Here is a 20,435-nt window from a genome sequence, read left to right as displayed (position 1 = left end):
TCTATCCTATGGTGTTTTCCAGAAGTTTTATAGTTTTATCTTTAAGGCCATGATCCATGTTGAATGAATTTTTGTATAAAGTATACAGTTTAATTTGAAGTTCACTTTTTTGCTGATGAGTGTCCAGCTGTGCCAGCACCATTTGTTGAAAAGGTTATCTTTCTGCCACTGCATTACTTTTGTACTTTGATCAAAAGTCAGTTTAGTACAGGGCAGCGTTGTAGCTTAACAGGTTAAACCATCCTTTATCAGAGCGCCAGTTCAAGTCCTGGCTGCTCCATTTGCAATCCAGCTCCCTGCCAATGCCCCTGGGAAGGTAGTAGAAGATGGGCCAAGTGCTTGTGCCCCTGACACCCATGTGGGGAACCTGATGGACTTCTTGGCTCAAGGCTTTCTGCTTGTCCCAACCCTGGCTGTTGTGGCCGTTTGTGGAATAAACCATGGGTGGAAGATCAATTGATCTCTCTCTCTCCCTGTTTCTGTCACTCTGCCTTTATGAATACATATATATATATATATACACACACACACACACACACACATACATACATTTTTAAAAAATATTTATTTGACAGGCAGAGTTACAGAGAGGCAGAGGCAAAGAGAGAGAAGTTTTCCATCCACCAGTTCACTTCGCAAATGGCTGCAATGGCAGGAGCTGGGCTGATCTGAAGCCAGGAGCCAGAAGCTCCTCCCAGGCGCAGGTGCCCAAGGACTTGGGCCATCTTCTATTGCTTTCCAGGCCACAGCAGAGAGCTGGATCGGAAGTAGAGCAGCTGGGACTTAAACCGGCACCCATATGGGATGCTGGCATCACAGGCTGTGGCATTGTACACTATGTCACAGCGCCAGGTCCCATAACACATGTTCTTGATTGCTGTAACTATATAATGTGTTGACATTTGATAGATTGATTTGACCACTGTATTCTTTTTCAAAAATTTTTGAGCTATTTTAGTTCCTTGTCTTTAATTACACATTTTAGAATTATCTTGTCTATATTTATAAAGACATCCTGTGGGATTTGGGTAGGAATTACATTAAATTGTGTATCAATTCGAGGAGAATTGGTATCTTTACTTTGTTGAGTCTTCCACCTCATAACAGTATATGTGTGTTACTCCATTTATATCTTCTTGGATTGTCATCGTTTCTGTAGTTTTCAGCATACACGTTCTGCACGTGTTTGGTGAGATTTGTTAGTATTGCTTTCTTTTCCCTCTTTCAGAGATTATGGATAATGTTGTGTTTTTTCTTTGGTGTTCATGTGTTCATTGCTAGCACCTAAAATAGAATTAATTTGTGCATGTTTCTCTTGTGCCTTACTGATAGGTTATGCTTCTTGAACTCAGCCATTCTAGAAATTTTGTTTTGATTTTTATATTTATTCTTTGGAATTTTCTATGTAACCGTTATGTCACTTATTAACAGAAGTAGGTCTGTTTTCCTTTTTTTTTTTTTTTAAGATTTATTTATTTATTTATTTGAAAAGCAGAGTGAAAGAAAGAATCTGGAAGTTGTTCCAGGTCTCCCACAGGGGTGACAGGGGCCCAAACACCTGGGCCGTCTGTGTTCCCAGGCTCAGTAGCAGAGAGCTGCATCAGAAGTGGAGGAGCCGGGACTCAATCCCGCACCCGTATGGGAGGCCAGCATCGCAGGTGGTGGCTTTACCCGATCAGCGCTGGTCCAGCAGATGCTTGTTGTTAACTTAAGAACATTCCTCTGTATTTTACTGCATGTTGCTTTTTTTTTTTCTTAATCACCAACAAGTATTGAGTTGTCATATACTTGTTCAAAAGTTTTATTTATTTAAAGCCAGAGAGGGGGACACTGATTTGGGATGATCATCTTAGCTGCTACAGTAAGTACCTGCTCATAACATAACTTTTTATGATCTCAATTGATTTCATGTTGTTGTTCTTCTTTAGACTCATTTTTAAAAAAAAGATTTATTTATTTATTTGAAAGGCAGAATTACAGTCTTCCATTGCTGGTTCACTCCCCAGATGGCCAGAACAGCGGAGCTGGGCTGATCTGAAGCCAGGAACCAGGATTCTGGGTCTCCCAAGTGGGTGCAGAGACCCAAGCAGTTGGGCCATCTTCTGCTGCTTTCCCAGGCGTGTTAGCAAGGAGCTGGATTGGAAGTGGAGCAGCCAGGACTCGAACCAGCACTCATATGGGATGCTGGCATCACAGGCGGCCACTTTACCTGCTACTCCACAACGCCAGCCCCTGGGAGTTTTTAAATTATGAAATAGGGGCCAGCACTGTGGTGTAGTGAGTAAAGTCGCCGCCTGCAGTGCCGGCATCCCATATGGGTGCCAGTTGGAGTCCCGAGTGCTCCACTTTTGATCCAGCTCTCTGCTAATGTGCCTGGGAAAGCAATGGAAGACAGCCCAAGTGCTTGGGCCCCTGCACCCACATGGGAGACCTGAAAGAAGCTCCTGGCTTTGAACCGGCCCAGCTCCGGCCATTGTGGCCATTTGGGGAATGAACCAGCGGATAGAAGACCTTTCTCTCTGCCTCTGCCTCTCTGTGACTCTGCCTTTCAAATAAATTAATTAATTTAAAAAATAAATTACAAAATAAAATTCCTTAATAGTTACAGAACTATTCAAACTTTCTGTCTCATATTGGACGAGTTGTAGATTGTATTTTTCCCAATTTGTCCATTTTGTAGAGGTTGTCGGATTTGTGTGAGTGGAGCTGTCGTGTTTCCTGACTGTTGTCTTGGTGTCTATAGGGACTGCAGGTGATACCCTGTTTAATTTGTATATTGGCAATTTGTGTCTTTTTCTTTCCTCTATCAATTTTCCTATATGTTTTCAAAGAACTGGCGCTTTGAATTTCAGTGAATGTCTCTGTATTTTTCAACTTCTTTGATTTCTGCTCTTGTCTTTAGTGCTTCCTTCCTTCTACTTGCTGTAAGTTTTTTTGTGCTGATTTTCTATGTTCTTGAGATGCAGCTTAGATTGTTGAGACTTCTTTTCCAATATATGCAGTGAGTGCTATACATTTTGCTCTCAGTGGTCTGTTAACACCAATTTTAATTATATTGTATTTGCTTTTTCATTTAGTTCCATAGATTTTTTTTTTTCTCCCTTAAGACTTTCTCTTTCACTGATGGGCTATTTTGAAGTGTGTCAGATTTTCCTGTTACCTTTCGGTTATTGATTTTTAGTTTTATTCCATTGTGAACACGCTGAGAACACGCTGTCCAGCTGGTGGGGGTTTGTCTTGCGACCGGGATGTGGTCTATGTTATGGTCCTTGAGCACGGGGACTCACCTGTACTCTGCTGTGTGGGGAAGGCATCTCTCCTCACAGGGAATCGGTCCAGATCCTGCCTCTACATCGGTGTGGATTTTTCTCCCCGGTTGTTCTGCCGGTCGTTGAGAAGGTCGTGGAAGTTTCTGAGTGAAATTGTGGATTTGTCTACTTTCTAACCTGCAGCTTTTGCTTCGCATAATTCACAATGCTATTGGATCACTGTGTCTTCTTGCTGGATGGAACCTTTTATCATTGTATAACAGAAATGAAGCAATAAGAGAAACACAGAGGGTAAAGGGTGCAGGGTAGGGATGGCAGTTCAGGCTCCCTGTGTGATTTAGGGGAAGGGAAAATTCAGGTTTTCTTTTGAAGTTTATTGTCAGGTGGTTACCAATTTAAAAACACACTCTGCTGGTGAGGCTGGACAGGCCCCTCAAACATTGCTTTGGGGATTGTGCGTCGGTACAACTGGCATAAGCAGTACTGTGGTAATAGCTAACAAGATCACAAACTCACACAGCCTTTGGCCAAGCAGTTCCACTTCCAGGAATTTATCAAAGATGTACGCACGCGTGTGTGCGATGACGTTAAGAGCAGGAGATGGGAAACACTCTAAATGTCCTTCAGTAGGAAACCTGCTAAATAAATACTGCAACGGCCCACACAGTGCAATACGGAGGCAGCCATTTTTAGAAAGGAGATGTGTATTACGCGGAACCATCTTCAAGATATAATGTTAAATGGAGGGGGAAAGTCAGGTGCAGGAACAGTGAATCTAGTATGCTATTATTTGCTTAAAAGAGAAAAAAAGAACACATAGACAGGTATTTGCCTATAACACAAACAAAAATGTCTTAGGCCGGATATAGGAGAAACTTCTAACAATACTTCCTGGGGGTCCTCTCATCCTCTCGCTGAAAACCCAGGGGGCAAATAACCCCTCCAAGTGCAGGCTCTGATGATGCTTCTGGGCAGGCTGCAGGAGACCCCTGAGACCCTAGCCAGAGGTTGTCCGTGTGGACCCTGCTCCTGCCCTTTGCACCTGCCCTTGCCCTGTTTGCTTTAGCTGACACAAGACGCCAGGGCTCCGAGGGGCGGGGTGGGGTGGAGAGAGCAGAAGCCTGCCCATTGGCCACGGGGCTCTCCAGGCTGCCCACACCCGCATCCCCAGTTGCTCCCTTGGAGTAATTGGAAGACTTCATGGCTGGGGAATGGGTCCCCGCGGCTGAGGACGCTTGCTGATGGAGAGGGGCGGGATTCTGCAGCCCTGGGGAGACCCACCTGCCACTCCACCCCATCCAGGTGTCTCTGCCCTCCACCCACCACGTACTGGCCCTCTCACACGTGGCCCTCACGATGTGCCCTGGAGTCTCCCCTGGGAGGTACCTTTTAGAGACCCCAGGCCCGCACTCTTCTGCCTCGCTCAGTCCTTCTCTTCTCCGACTGCTGGGGCCTTGGTGATGGGTAGTGGCAGCAGAGGGGTCCCAGGAGCTGCCGACTTCCACCCCTGCAAGCTTCCGCCTTTGATGGAGCTTTCCAGGCTCAGGATGTATGAGAATATTCTTCACTAGCCACAGGCCCTATCTGAGCCTCAGTCTTTCTACCTGTAGAATGGGTGTATGTAAGTGTGCTGAGGGTGAGGGTCTGCTTATGTGTGTCTTAGGTATAATTTCATGTTCTCGAAGCTGTCTGATTATGTGCCTGTACCACTTCTTCCAAGAGGATCAGGAATGTGGTTTTGTCACCAGCTGTATCCCTACGTCCAGTTCAGTTCCTGGCACACAGAATGTACGTGATGTTTGTGGGATGAGTTAGTATTCCCAGACACCTTCCCTGGGACCCCACTGTGATGGCTGCTGTCTCTTGGCTTCAACCCAGAGTGCTGTCTGTCCCTGGGGCAGGGGGCAGGGGGCAGGGGTTCCCCAGGTCTCTGATGTCCCCTGCTGATGCTGGGACCTGGCTCCATGGAGCTGATAATCTCTGGGGTCACTTCCCACAGTAGTCTTCCCACTTCATTCTCACATTTGCTGGGAGATTGGGCAAGAGACTTTAGGAATCACGGGGTCAGGATGCTGCCACCCCCTTCACTTCCTTGGTGACAATGCCACAGAGCAATGCAAAGTGAACGCCAGGTGCTGTTGGAACTTGCCTGGAGTGGGGACAGCGGCAGCGGGGGGGGGGGGTGCGGTTGCAGACCCAGTGAGGGGTGAGATCTGAGGGTCACTGACAAAGGGAGAAAAGCGGTTTCTACTGGGAGCCGTGAGGGTGCCCACCCACTTCCCCTCTGCCCTTTGCTGAGAACGAGTCCTGATAGGAGTCACTACCCCACTCTGCCAGGAGAGGGCACTCTGCTCCCAGCTTTGGCGTCAGCCTGCCACCCTCCAGCTCCTTGCAGTTACTGCTCCCTCCCTCCCGTTGCAGAATGAAATGAGGCGCAGCGATGCTGGGCAGACCCTGCGAGTGAGTGGGCTTTGACTTGTCTGTGGGCCTCCACCTGGGGAAGCTGCCACTCAGTGCCCACAGTGTCGCTCAGAATAATGCCCCTGACCAGCATTTACTGAACACGGCCTGTGCTCCACCCATATTCTGAGTTCTTTCTAAATTCCCTAGAAGGTAAATTTTGCAGGGATACCCATCTTGCAGATGAAAAAACTGAGGCCTACAGGTTTTTAAAATATTTTATTTACTTTTCTTCCCCCGCACAATACAAATGCTTTAACAATGAGCCGAGTCAACGGGACATCTGGGAACCCGCTGGCGGCATCAGTGCAGCCTGCAAGCCTCCGGCTCTGACTCCAGAGTGTGCACATCGCCCTTCCTCACGAGGCGGCTCATGTCGTCCGTGAGCTCCACACGCACCTGCACGCCCTGTCCCTGAGAGCTGGTCCTGCCCGGCTGCACACTCTACTCGTGTCCTTGTTGGCGGCTTGCAGCGGTCGGGGGGAGAGCTTTCATTTTTTTTTTAGAGATTTATTTTATTTATTTGAAAGACAGAGTTAGAGAGAGAGAGACAGACAGACAGACATAAAGATCTTCCATCTACTGGGTCATTCCCCAAATGGCTGCAACAGTCAGAGCTGGGCCAGGCCAAAGCCAGGAGCCAGGAGCTTCATGGAAGTCTCCTATGTGGGTGACGAGAGTCCAGGGACTTGGGCCATTTTCTACTGCTCTCCCAGGCTCGTTAGCAGGGAGCTGCATGGGAAGCAGAGCAGCCAGGACTCTAACCACTGCCCATACAGGATGCTGGCGCTGCAAGTGGAGGCTTAGCCCCTATGCCACAGTGCCCTCCCCACCACCAGGCCTAGAGGTGTCCATTCACTCACAGTCAGGAAGCACCAATGCTCTCTGACTCCAAAATCGCTGCCGTAACGATTGTGCTCCGCTGCCTCCCATCATACTCCCCGCCCCCACACACCTTGCACACTCATTTGAGAGTGCAAAGACAGAAGAGAAAAGAGATAAGACCTGGGGTTCCATGTGGTGAACACACACAAATACAGATGCTAACCGCCCCCCCACATGCACATTTGTTCACATCCCCCAAATACACAAATACGTATGCTTGCACACCACCAAAAACACCCCCACACATACATGTTCTACTCACGCACCCTGTGCATCCATAGTCACGCACACACATTCACCTTTCCCACTGTGCGTGTTAGCAAGGCCTGGCCTCTAACATGGGCCTGTGCTGTGACTGCCAGCGAGGAGCCTGAGGTTCAGCTAATGAGCTGTGCCGGTTTTTTGTTTGTTTGTTTTTTTAATTAATTAATTTATTTATTGACAGGCAGAGTTAGACAGTGAAAGAGAGAGACAGAGAGAAAGGTCTTCCTTTTTCTGTTGGTTCACCCCCCAAGTGGCCACTACAGTCGGTGCTGTTGCCAGTCCAAAGCCAGGAGCCAGGTGTTTCCTCCTGGTCTCCCATGCGGGTGCAGGGCCCAAGCACTTGGGCCATCCTCCACTGCCCTCCCGGGCCAGAGCAGAGAGCTGGCCTGGAAGAGGAGCAACCGGGACAGAATCCGGCGCCCAACTGGGACTAAAATCCGGGGTGCCGGCGCCACAGGCGGAGGATTAGCCTAGTGAGCCGTGGGGCCGGCCAAGCTGTGCCGTTTTTTGACACCCCCCCCCCCACTTCCCTTCCATTCAGTCTACAAACTTTGCTTCCTGCCAGGGGAGCACATGACTCAGACCTGGCCCTTGCCCTAAAGGAACTTCCTCGCCTGGCAGGGAGAAAGGCCCCCCAGTGACCACACAGCTTGTCAATGCCCAGGCAGGTCTGGGCAGAGCTTCCGTGCAGGGAGGGGCTGACTCACCAGGCCCGGGGGCTCCGGGACCTCCCAGAGGAGGAGGTACCCACCCGGATCTTCAGATGAGCCAGGCAGAGAAGCAGAGCCCACGTCGGCAGAGTCACGACAGATCAAAGAGTGGGGAGAAACAGCGAACGTTGGGCACTTTGGGTGCGGTACTCCATCTAACCCCTCCACAACGCTACGGGGCAGACACAGCGATGAACTGCATCACGTAGGTAGGTAGAACAGGCTCGGACGGCTGAGCTGGTCAGCTGCAGAGGCAGGATCTGAACCCTGGCTCCAGGCTATAGGCTTACAGCCCCAGGGCCCTGTGCTGAGAGTGTGCTCACTTCTGCTCTGCTCCTCACACACTCTCTCCCCCAGCGCTGCAGGGGTGCTGACAGGGGCACCACACAGCATCACTCCCCTTATATCCCGTCCAGGAGCCTGCGTTGGCTCACTGAGTTAAGCCGCTGCCTGCAGTGCTGGCATCCCATAGGAGTGCCTGTTGGAGTCCCAGTTTTTTCTCTTCCAGACCAGCTCCCTGCTAATGCACCTGCAAAAGCAGCAGAAGATGGCCCAAGTGCTTGGTCCCCTGGCACCCATATGGGAGACCTGGAGGAAGCTCCTGGCTCCTGGCTCCTGGCTCCTGGCTCCTGGCTTTGGCCTGGTTCAGCCCCAACCATTGCAACTATTAGGGGAATGAGTCAGTAGATGGGAGGTATTCTCTCTCTCTCCCTTTCAAATAAATAAAATTTTAAAAAACTAATAATATCTAAGTGCCTGGGGCCTCCTTTGTCCAGTGCCACAAAAGAAAGCCATTTTTCCAAGGAACTCCCAGGGAAGCTAGGTTTGCCCTTAGGGCCCGCACAGTTTGTTTTGACTTCGGCAGACAGCTTTGTAGCATGTACTGCACATCCCTCTAAATTCATCTCTGTGGACTGAAAGCTCAGAAGGTTGTTAACTCCTGCAAGGCAGCAAGCAAATCGTGAGCCTCTGTGCATCACAACAGGCGCGCTCAGGCGTGGCCCAGGACAGCTGCCTAGTCAAGGTTCTGCAGGACAGAACGCGCTAGACATTAGATGAGTTCACTTGGAAATCCATATGCCCAGCTTCTTTCAAAAAACATTGTCAGAAGACCCAGCAACTGGGCCTACGTGGTTGGCTGCCCTCTGTAGACGGTGAGTGAGCTCCCCACGCCTACATATGTCCCCAGCCCTAGCCACTTCAGTTGAGCCAACTGACACAGTTTTCTTAATGGCCCAGGTCCAGTCAATAAGCATTGATTGGTGTTCTCATTTGCCCGGCACCCACAGAGGTGCTTGCCCCCCCCCCCCCCAGGCTAGATGTCCCCACATTGCAGGACTTCCTGAATCCCGTGTGGGTTCTGATGGACCTCCCTGCCCCCTTTTCTCAGCCGTCACCTCTTGCTCATGGCTGTCCCTCTGATGGGGTTGAACCTCCCTGGCCAGAGGCAGGGGCTGCTGCGGGACCACGGCCGCTGCTGACGGCCACTCCACTGGGAGTCCGGATGGGACCTTATTTGGAAAAAGGGCCTTTGTGGATACAGTGCACTTGAGGGATTTGAGATGAGACCATCCTGGTGTAGGGTGGGCCCTGAGTCCAGTGTCAGGTGTCCTCAAAAGGGAAGGGGAGAAGACTGGCGCAGAGGAGGCTGCGTAAGGACGGGGACAGACGGGAGCTGCACTGCAAGGCTCGCCGAGGACTTCTGGCGGTCACCAGGAGCCAGGAGAGAAGTGGGCACAGATCCTCCCTCCATGAGGAGCCAGCCCTTCCTGATGCCTTGACCTTGGGCTTCTGGCCTCCAGCCTGCGGACAGGATACATTTCTGTTGTCTGAAGTTCAGTAGCCCTAGGAATCTAATGTCCCTGGGAGACGATGGAGGAGGCAAGCGGGGTGGACGCCTGATCCTGGTGACTCTAGTGCCTCAGTTTCCCTCGTCCTCCCTCCGAGAAGTGCAGGGACAGCAACGAGACTTGTCCGGGCGGTCATTCCCCACCCCCACCCCAAGGCCTCCAAAGCCTCCCAGGGAATGAATCCTCCTGGCAAGCTGTGGTTTAATGTGCAACGCGTTTCCTTTTAAGCATGCATGAGGAAATGACCTAAGGACGCCCTCTTGGGTGTGCGGGTGGGTCTCTAGGGAGGCGAATCAGCTCTCCTGGCGTCCTAAGCATCAGGAATACATAGTTGGTTCTCAGGCCGAAAGAGACAGGGAACCGGACGAACGGAAAGAAAGAGGGCAGGCGTGGGGACCGGCCTCTGGCTCGGGGGTTAAGGTGTGGCTTGAGACACCCACATCCCACATCACAGGGCCTGGGTTCAAGTCCTGTCTCCACATCCAATCCAGCTTTCCGTCAGTGCACATCCTGGGAGGCAGCTGCGTGGGTCCCTGTCACCCACATGGGAGACACGGAGTAGCTGCTAGACTACTGCCTTTTAGGGAGCGAACCAGAGGACACAAGGTCTCTGTCTGTCTCCTCACTGCCTTTCAAATAAAATGAACATAGCTGGCGCCGCGGCTCACTAGGCTAATCCTCCGCCTTGCAGCACCGGCACACCAGGTTCTAGTCCCGGTCGGGGTGCCGGATTCTGTCCCGGTTGCCCCTCTTTCAGGCCAGCTCTCTGCTATGGCCAGGGAGTGCAGTGGAGGATGGCCCAGGTGCTTGGGCCCTGCACCCCATGGGAGACCAGGAGAAGCACCTGGCTCCTGGCTCCTGCCATCGGATCAGCGCGGTGCGCCGGCCGCAGCGCGCCAGCCGCGGCGGCCATTGAAGGGTGAACCAACGGCAAAGGAAGACCTTTCTCTCTGTCTCTCTCTCTCTCACTGTCCACTCTGCCTGTCAAAAAATAAAAAAAAATTAAAAATAATTAAAAAATAAATAAAATGAACATAGATAATTTATTTTTCAAAAAATGAAGAGGGGGGCTAGTGTTGTGGTACAGAGGATTAAGCTGCCACCTGTGATGGCGGCATCCCCAGAGAGCACCAATTTGGGTTCTGGCTGCTCTGTTTCCAATACGGCTCCCTGCTAATGCACCTGGGAAGGCAGCTGAGGATGACCCAAGTCCTTGGGTCCTTGCCACCAATGTGGGACATCCAGATGGAGTTCAGTCTGAGGCATGGCCACTATGGCTGTTTGGAAAGTGAACCAAGAGATGGAGGCTCTCTTTCTCTCTCTGTCTCTCCATCTCTCCCTCTCTCCCTCTCTCTCCCTCTGTAACTCTGCCTTTCAAATAAGTAAGTAAGTAAGTAAAAACAGGAAGAGGGCATGGGTGCAGTTTCTCAGACAGAAGTAGTGAGAGAAGCCTGGATCGTGTCCAGCTCTGCCTGGTTTCCTTTTCTCACTTCTCCCCTCTCTCGTATTCCAGGTACTTGGTGGGTGCCGGGACTGCACCTGCAGTACCACAGCTTCCCCTTCTGTCATAGAGAAAGCTGCACACCGTGATCCTCAGAGGCCTTGTGGGGACGTTGTGGGTTGCCTGTTGCCCAGCTGGATCCTGAACTACAAGCTCTGACAGTAGCCCCTTAACCTCGGGCATCCAGGACGGGTCCTCACAGCCACGCTGGGACTGGTCAGGGCCGGGATCACCACGCGTTTTACAGAAGAGGAGGGATGAGCACTTGCCTAAGAGAGCGGTCAGAGGTAGCTGAGCGTCGGGGGCTCGCCAAGCTCAGCCCGTGTAGGGAAGCTGCTGCACTGACGGCCGTTTGTGGGAAGGAGCGAGTGATGGGGCTGTGTTCTGCGATCCTGGCCTTTGGGGGTGGAGGCGTAGGGCCCCGGAGGACAGAGCTTGGTGTCACCTCCTTGTGGTGGTCTGAGGCTGACTCTGGGTAACTGTCTCCCCTGGCATTAGTTATCCATTGCTGCCTAACAAACTAAGCCATAGTGTGGTGTGAAACAATAGCAATCACTTATTATTATTATTATTATCTTTTGGGTTTGGGGGTTGGTTGGACTCAGCTCAGCAGTTCTCACTCTGGGTCTGGTGTCGCTACAGTCAGATGGTGGCTGGGCTGGGGCCATCTGGAAGGTTCCCTCACTCGCCTGTCTGCCAGTGGGTGCCATCAGCTGGGATCGGGGTTGGGGCTGTCAGTGGGAGATGACATCTGGCTTCTCTGTGCGGCCTGGTAGCAGGGTCCAAGGGTGAGTGCCCTAAGACGCCGGTACAAGTTCTGTCACCTTTCGTGGTCTAGTGTTGGAGGTTGTATGGCACCACTGCCACCATAGACCACCTCTTGCTGAGGGGCTGACAAGATTCCAGGAGAGCACGAGGGAGGGGAGAGTTGTGACCATGTTTGAAACGTACGCTGTGCCACATCAGGGCAGGGGTGAGCTCTGGAGTCAGATTCCTGGGTTCAGATCCGAGAACTGCCACTGCATGTCCGAGTCTCAGCTTCCTCTTCTGTAAATGGAGCTGATGGTAACAGCTGCTTCATGGGATGGCTGTAAGGCTCAGACAACACAAAGGCCCAAAGTGCAGGGCACCTGACACATGCCCAAGGCTCAGGGGGTGTCACTGGGGTTGAGACAGGTCATCATACTAAGCTCTGGCCAGTGTGGCTCATTACCCCTGGCTATTGCCAGTTTGTAGGAATGTGATGAAGACTGGGGGAGTTTTCGGAGATGTGTGTGCAGGCGGGTCCATGCGCACCTGCCACAGGAGCCGAGCTGAGGCAGTGAGTGAGTGGATGCTGTCAGTGTGGGTGGAATGGAACTGGCAAGAGTCTGCACGCGTGAGACACAGGCAGGGCTGTGGGTGTGTGCGTGTGGGAACATGGGGAGTGAGATGTCCGAGGCTTCAAGTGTGCACAGTTAGGACCGGGTGTGAGCAGACAGAGCAACGGGGACATAAAGGCTGTGGGTATGGCCAAGCACATCGGTTAGAGTCCATGTGCAGGTACTCCTGAGGGTTTGTATTTTCCCAGAGGTCTTTGTTTATGCCTGGTGCTCTCAACAAATGAGGAAATGGAGGAGCAAGTTAACACTTTCAGAGCATTCCAGGGATGTTCCGATCAACTGACCCCTGGACATGATGACTGTCTGGAAAGATAAGGCAAGCCCAGGCCAGGGGCATCAAAACAGACTTTCGCTGAAGTTCATGACCGCACTTGGCCTGGGAACCAGGAACCCCGTTAGGGCTGACTGCTTCCCACACACAGTTGCCCCTTCAGTTTGGATGGCAGTTCCACACTTGGCCTTCCTCCACACCCCCTTGCTGTTAGCAGCCAGTCTGTTTTTCCACTCAACAGACGTCTGTTGAGTAGCCACTAGGAGAGAGGCACCGTGCCGAAGCCGGGGACTTCGAGCAGAGCCTCCTGTCCTGGAGGAGCTGCGTGCTGTGAAGGGAGCCTTACCTGCCGGGAGGGACAATGACCAGTGACCATGGCGGTGAGTGAAGAAAAACAAAGGGAGGGGGAGTGACTTGGGAAGTGGGAGACGCTGTAGAGGAGGCCAGGGAGGCAGAGCACAGAGCGCGCATGGGTGTCTGTGGGAGACGTTAGGCAGAGAGAACCACAGGGACCAAGATCCAGGGTGGGAATATGCCTGGTTCATTGCAGGAGACAAGGAGGCTGGTGAAGGGGCAGTGCCATGAGCTGAGGCAGAGGGGAGGAAGTTAGGTCATGGATCTGCCAGGAGCCGTGACCCGGAGCTCTTGCGGGGGAGGGCGACCCTCCTACCTTTCCTGCTCCTTCTCTGCTTCCCTCCCGTGCTCCTAGGGCCTCGAGAAACCACCCTGGTCATTACTGATAGCTCAAAACAACAGAAATTCATTTTCTCACATCCTGGAGGTCAGACGTCCAAGACCAAGATGTTGGCAGGGCTATTCCCCTCTGAAGGATCTGAAGAAGAATTTTTATTTTCTCTGCCAGCTTCTGGTGGTTCCAGGAGGCCCTTGGCCTGTGGCTGCATAACTCCAATCTCTTCCTTAATTTTCTTTATTTATTTGAGAGACAGACAGAGTGCTTCAATCCACTGGTTCATTCCCCAAATACCTGGAACAACCAGGGCCAGGCCAGACTGGAGCTGGGAGCTAGGAATTCAATACAGGTTAATTACTTGGGCCATCACTGTAAGGTCATCACAAAACAGACCAAACACCAAAGTGAGGGAAAGAGTTTATTGGGGGAAACCCGACAGACCAGAGGGAAGGGGCGAAGAAGGAAAAGAGAGAGAAGAGAAGAGGAATGTAAGAGAGAGAGAGACGAGATAAGATAAAGATCAAGAGAGAGAGAGAGAGAGATCAGGAGACCAGAGAAAGAGAGTCACGTATTCAGGAACAGGTCCTTCTAAAACTTTGGCCGGGGTCAGGATGAGGGGCAGGCAGGGAAGTAGAAGCAGCAAATCCCATTAGGATGGGGGTGGAGCTGACACTGGTGGTTGGGCCATGTGGCCACCTGGCTTCCAGCAATGGCAGCAGGGGCTAGAGCCTAGGATGGTGTCAGGGTGTAGATCACGCCCTCGGTAAGACTGCGCCATTTTACTAACAATCATCGCTGTCTCCCAGGATTTGCATTAGCAGAGAGTAGAATCAGGAGGCAGAGCTGAGAGCTGGAGCCAGGAATCACAACCAGGTACTTCAGTGTGGCACATGGGCATCTTAACCGCTAGACCAAACACTCACTGCTTCTGCCTTCCTTTTCCCATGGCTTTCTCCCTGTGTCTCTCTTCTGTGCATCTCTGATAAAGACACCTGTTATCAGATTAGATAATCCAGAATGATCTCATCCTGAGATCCTTGTGTTAATCATAGCTGCAAGGACCCTTTTTCCATGTGAAATCACAGTCCAGGTTCCAGGGGTCAGCACATGTGCTCTGTAGCTTCCAAATGTTTGTGAACACTCACGTGGTTTGCTACTTGATGTTCTTGTTTGGGAGTCAGTTCCCCCCTCCCTTCCTGAGTGTGACATGCATCTTATCACACCCCATATGTGAGAACTGGGAGCAACTCTCCATCTGCCCTTGGCAGTGTTGCACAAAACCTTATCAGACCCCTGCACTTCCAAACACATACAAAGTCAAGTATTGGATCCACACTTTGAGAGCTTAAATTGTGGCAGGCTGTGGGGAATCCCACAGGAGTCCCAGAAGAGTTACAGAGCACCACTAACCCAAAAAGAAAGAGAAAAGGCAAAACCAAAATGGAGTTACTTAAGCTAAGGCCACTAAGCACCAGGAACTGCCCAGACCATCTGTCAGAACACACAGGTGGTGAGGCCTGATGTGGACTGGGGGACATTACATCATAAGAAGAAGCCAACCAGCTGGCTACTGCATTACTTCACCCACACTACTGCACCACAATTGGCCACACCCAGAAGACCCCCAGCACATCATTGGTTACACCCAAACACCAACATGTGGTTGGTGACACCCAAACAAGGATGAGCCTGTGATTGGTGGCACCCTAGAGCACACCCACCGCCTACCTACCCCAGAAGGGGATAACCAGGCAAACCTCACCACTGCTCTGCATCCCCTCGGGGACCATGGCTCAGTGTGAGTGATGACCAAGTGGGTCCACTGCATCTTGCTGAAACTGCAGGACTCTTCACTGGCCAAAACTCCGCTCACTACCCCGCTGGATCCGACCTCACCTGGAAGTCCCAGCTGTTGCTGGAGCTGACATCGATCCCCCGGGTGACAGCATCGGTGACTTCTCCAACTCTTCACCATCGCTGTCCATCTTAGAACTCCGAGTCTACTGCCCAGGGTGCTGAGCATTCACTGCCCGTAAGTGACTGTCCCAGGTCTGTCTCTCTGAGTGGTAACGGAGACCTTGGACTCTGGACTTTGACGTTTGTGACCATGATACGAACCTTGAGACCGCAGCATTCATATTATGCCCTTAGCCATGAGTGTTTAGATTGATTATGCTTCTTATGCTTTATACTTACTACTATTGCTGGATATTTTTTAGAGATCGTCTTACTCCTAGATGTGTGTTATGACCTGTGGACTAATGATATATTGAGTGGTATTGACCTTTAGATGTGTGCCCTGAATATATATATATATATATAGAGAGAGAGAGAGAGAGAGAGAGAGAGAGAGGTATTGAACAATAAATTATATTGAAAAGGCTATCACGGTTCTGTGATTCTTCCCCATGCTCCAACATGTCGCATTAACCATGTCAAACTGTGTGACAAGTGGCGCTAGCGACACGGGACTGCCCTCTGTTGGCTGCCTCTGAAGACTGGAGCGAACTGCCACCAGCTGCACTCTCAGCCGCTTCTCCCGGTGCTGAGACACCATGTTTACCCTGGAACTGGTTGCCGTGCCTCACCTGCCAGCACTGGCACCGCCCTCCAGCACAAGGGCCCTGTGTCTCCTCGCAGCTCCCTGCCGGGGTGGAGAAGCCAGCATCTCCTGGGAGCCATCAGATAAAGGGACAGGTCCCGCTTTAATCAGATTTTACTTTCTTGCTTCCATCCCAGTTGAACGATGGACTTTAACATTTTGGAACTCACTGTGTGATTAAGATTCCTCGGCTATCAAGCGTACTTCTTGTGGCGTTTGTTCACGTTATTCTCCCCCTTGGAGCATTGTGAACCTAAGCAAACTGTTCTCTTTCCTTAGCAATAAACCTTGTGATTCGCAGAGTCACACCTTGGTCATCTCTGTTTCTACCATATGCAACAAATGAGATGTCACTTTTCAGGAGCCACCATTCAATTCACTGCACATCGTTTGGCTTACCAGAGTCAAGGCAGGGCCCGAGGGGCTCCCTGGGGTTCAGTTTCTGTCTTTGTAAAAAGGGACCACAGTTAGCTGGCACTGTGACTCAGTGAGTTAAACTGGAGCGCCAGCATCCCACATGGGCGCTGCTGTTCAAGTACCAGCTTCTTCACTTCCTATTCAGCTCCTAGCTAATGGCCTAGGAAAGCAGCAGAAGATGCCCCAAGTGCTTGGACCCCTGCCATCCACACGGGAGACCCAGATGAAGATCCTGGCTCCTGGCTTCAGTCTAGCCTAGCCTTGGCTGTTGTGGCCATTTGGGGAGTGAACCAGTGGATGGTTCTCTCAGTCTCTCTCTTTCTCTCTTTCTCTCTCTCTCTCTAACTCTGGCTTTCAAGTAAATAAATAAATCTTAAAGGAAAAAAAAAAAAGAGACCATAGCACAGAAGCCTAGAGTTGCTAAAAAGCAGAGATATAGTTATAAGTGTTGACTCCTTCTATAGTGTTCCATGCATCCTGGGTGTGCCATTTTGAGTTATTATTTGGGGGAGTGTCTGTAAGGCTGCCACAAAACACACCAAACACCAGAGTAAGGGAAATGTTTTATTGAGGAAAACCCAACAGACCAGAGAGAAGGGGCGAAGAAGGAGAAAGAGAGAAGGAGAGCATAAGAGAGAGACAGAGACAGAGGTCAGGAAGATGGAGAGGAAGAGAGAGAGAAAGCCACCTGTGGTCCTTTTAAAACTTTGCCAGAGGGTGGGCAGGGAAGTAGGAGCAGCGAATCCCATCAGGATGGAGTTTGGGCTGACATTGGTGATTGGGCCATGTGGCCACCTGGCTTCCAGCAAGGCGGGGGGGGGGGGGGGGGGAGGTAGAACCCAAGATGATGTCAGGGTGTAGATCACACCATAGATAAGACTGTGCGATTTTACTAACAGTTTCCCATGAAGTTATGGGAAAATGGTGGCAGAGAAATTATTATTACCTCGGTTCTTTGTCTCACATGGAAGAAGAATTTCCAAGCGGACAAGCAGAGAGATTTAAAAGATTTATTAGAGTCAAAGACCTCCAGCCAGAGTGGCATTGAGGGGGTTTCCAAGAGAGGAAGAAAAAAAAAAACAAAAGGCCCTGTAGCATTCAGGTTTTTAAATACAATTTTGAAGGAAAAAAAAAATACAACTTGACAATCAGATTGGCATTCAGTTACCAGGCCAGACAAAAACCATCAAAAGGGGCTGGTGCTGTGGTGTAGTGGGTAAAGCTGCCGCTTACAGTGCCAGCATCCCAAGCGAGTGCTGGTTCAAGTCCCAGCTGCTCCACTTCCAATCTGGCTCTGCTATGGCCTGGGAAAGCAGTAGAAGATGGCCCAAATGCACCCATGTGGGAGACCTGGAGGAAGCTCCTGGCTCCTGGTTTCAGATCGGCCAATTGGGGAGTGAACTAGCAAATGGAAGACTTTTCTCTCTCTGCCTCTCTTTCTCTATGTGTGTAACTCTGACTTTCAAATAAATAAATAATCTTTAAAAAAAAGAAAATCAAAAGACCTGATTTACAATTCTCCACACTGTCTGACCTGCTCTCAATAAAACAAAAGTGAGCGGTGCAAGGTGTCCGGCACGTAACAGATCTTCCCAGGCAGACGAATCAGTTAATTCACAGGCTTTTATTGGGGTTCCGCTCCCGGGCGAGGTTCCCCGGTCCCAACAGAGCAACAGAGTGGGGGGCCGGGGAAGTCTCGAGTCAGAGATTGGGAGAGCTCCTTTTATAGATTCAGGGCATGGGAGTTAAAGAGAGCTCATCCATGCACTGGTTCACTCCCCAAATGCTTGCAACGGCCAGGAGCAGGCTAGGCTGAGCCAGGAGCCTGGAACCTAATCCAAGTCTCCCACATTGGTGGCAGGGACAGCACTTCAGCTATTGATATCGAAAATGACCCCCTGCCGGCGCCGCGGCTCACTAGGTTAATCCTCCGCCTAGCGGCGCCGGCACACCGGGTTCTAGTCCCGGTCGGGGTGCCGGATTCTGTCCCGGTTGCCCCTCTTCCAGGCCAGCTCTCTGCTGTGGCCAGGGAGTGCAGTGGAGGATGGCCCAAGTGCTTGGGCCCAGCACCCCATGGGAGACCAGGAGAAGCACCTGGCTCCTGGCTCCTGGCTCCTGCCATTGGATCAGCGTGGTGCGCCGGCCGCGGTGGCCATTGGAGGGTGAACCAACGGCAAAGGAAGACCTTTCTCTCTCTCTCTCTCTCTCACTGTCCACTCTGCCTGTCAAAAAAAAAAAAAAAAAAAAAAAGAAAATGACCCCCTAAAATATATACGAAAATGTGGCCCCTTAAAGTTCCCCAGAACTCCCATCTAGGTTGCCATATGATATCGGAAATGACTCCCTAAAATACATACGAAAATGTGGCCTCTTTGCGTTCCCCAGAAGGGTCATCTGGGTTGCCACATATGCTACAAGAATTTGGGGTGCCATACGATATAACCATATGCTTATTAATAAATCCCCAATATTAATAAGCGGATCCCAAAGCTACCATCCCGACCTTTTGATGATAGGAAAGGGGGCGACGATGAGTCTCTCTGGCTACTTCCTGCTGACTGGGGACATCGTCTACAGGGGCCCGCTGGGGGTATCTTGATGTTAATAAGCCTGAGAGGGTTCTTGCCTAATATTTAGAGAAGAATTCTAAATACTGGCACAGATAAACAAGGCAGCGTGGTACATTTTAAGCTTTTATTTAGTGCGAAAGATGCATAGGAGAGTGAGAGCTTTATCTAAGACGGCGAGGTAAATCTGGGTTCATACCAAGCACCAGGAACCAGCCATGTGGAGGAGCATCTAGGCCAGGAAGCCTAGGGCGGGTGGCCCGAAGGCCATACTACAGCAAGAGGCCAGGGCAAAGAAGAGAGAAGGAACGTACCATGTCCCAGGCTTTTAACCCACTTCCAAAGGGGAGTGGTTAATTAACCTGATTGGCCGGTGGGCACCCAGGTGTGGCCAGGAAGGGGCATGAAGTCACACAGGGGCGAGGCAAGGCGAAGGTATCAGGTAGGGCGCGAGGTCACACAGGGGCATGGTGAAGGTGTGGTCTTCCAGCTCACAAACATAATCAATTTTAACCTGTGGGCCTGCCTACTTCATTATCACCTGCTGCCTGCCTGAATGCACATCAGCAGGACACTGGAACAAGAAGCAGAGGAGCCAGACTTGAACCAGGCACTCTAACAGGGGAGGCAGGCATCCCAAGCAGCAACTTGTCCACCTTGGAAAATGCTCGCCCCGTTTTTCACTTTTAAATGAATAGTTGTCGGGGCTGGCGCTGTGGCATCTGTAGGCTAAGCCTCCACCTGAGGCACAGCATCCCATATGGGCGCCAGTTCATGTCCCAGCTGCTCCTCTTCTAATCCAGCTCTCTGCTCATGGCCTGGGAAAGCAGTGGAGGATGGCCCAAGTGATTGGGCCCCTACACCCATGTGGGAAACCTGGAGGAAGCTCCTGTGTCCGGGCTCCAGGTGAGGCCCAGCTCTGGCAGTTGTGGCCGTTTGGGGAGTGAACCAGTTGTTGAAGACCTTTCTGTCTGTCCCTTTCTCTCTGTGTCTGTGACTCTGCCTCTCAAATAAATAAATAAATAAATACAATCTTTAAAAAATAAGTGAATACTTGTTCATTTTTTTTTTTTACTGTATGAGTGTAAAACTATTTTCCACCATGGTTTCCATTTTACTTTCCCTGTTATGGGTGAGGGAGGCAAATGCCCTTTGCCAGCCAGAGCAGCCTCAGAAGGGGAATCCAAACCTGGGCCTTTCCCTTCCTTTCTCTCTTGCTCAATGCCTTGCGGGAGACTCTGGACTCAACAAGAACTCAAAAACCTTGACAGTGAGTGAGGCTGTGAGGAGTCAGATGGGTTAATAGGTAGGTTAATAGTCAGGGTGGTCCCAATGGAATTTGGGATGTAAAATATTTGCTTCCTTCCCCCCCCAAAAAAAGTTATCTGTAACAAGAACAAAGAGGCCACCCTCCTTCTCTCTGGAATCTCCAAATTTACCATGAGAATAGCAAGGGAGCTCTTCCTGAGCTCACAGCTTATTATGAAAACAAGGTGCCTATCCCACCCCTCTGGATGGTCTTTTGTTTTATTTATTTATTTGACTGGCAGAGTGGACAGTGAGAGA

The 20,435-nt window shown here is 50.9% G+C and overlaps 1 long non-coding RNA gene across 3 annotated transcripts in view; it reads left to right on the top strand.

Annotated features, from left to right (window-relative positions):
• The window catches only part of LOC103348190 (uncharacterized), a 56,388-nt gene that overhangs the window by 8,792 nt on the left and 27,161 nt on the right, over positions 1-20,435 (top strand). For 2 of the 3 annotated variants that reach the window (XR_011379944.1, XR_007919647.2), the window contains exon 1: positions 1,503-15,315. The exons of the other annotated variant lie outside the window; for it this stretch is intronic. This is a non-coding gene — a long non-coding RNA (uncharacterized lncRNA). Of the gene's footprint in view, positions 1-1,502; positions 15,316-20,435 lie in introns of those variants that run through there. 3 annotated transcript variants of the gene reach the window in all.

This window comes from Oryctolagus cuniculus, chromosome 11 (assembly GCF_964237555.1).
Source record: "Oryctolagus cuniculus chromosome 11, mOryCun1.1, whole genome shotgun sequence".
Classification (NCBI taxonomy): Eukaryota; Metazoa; Chordata; class Mammalia; order Lagomorpha; family Leporidae; genus Oryctolagus; species Oryctolagus cuniculus.
This window is presented reverse-complemented; position numbering and strand designations above follow the sequence as displayed.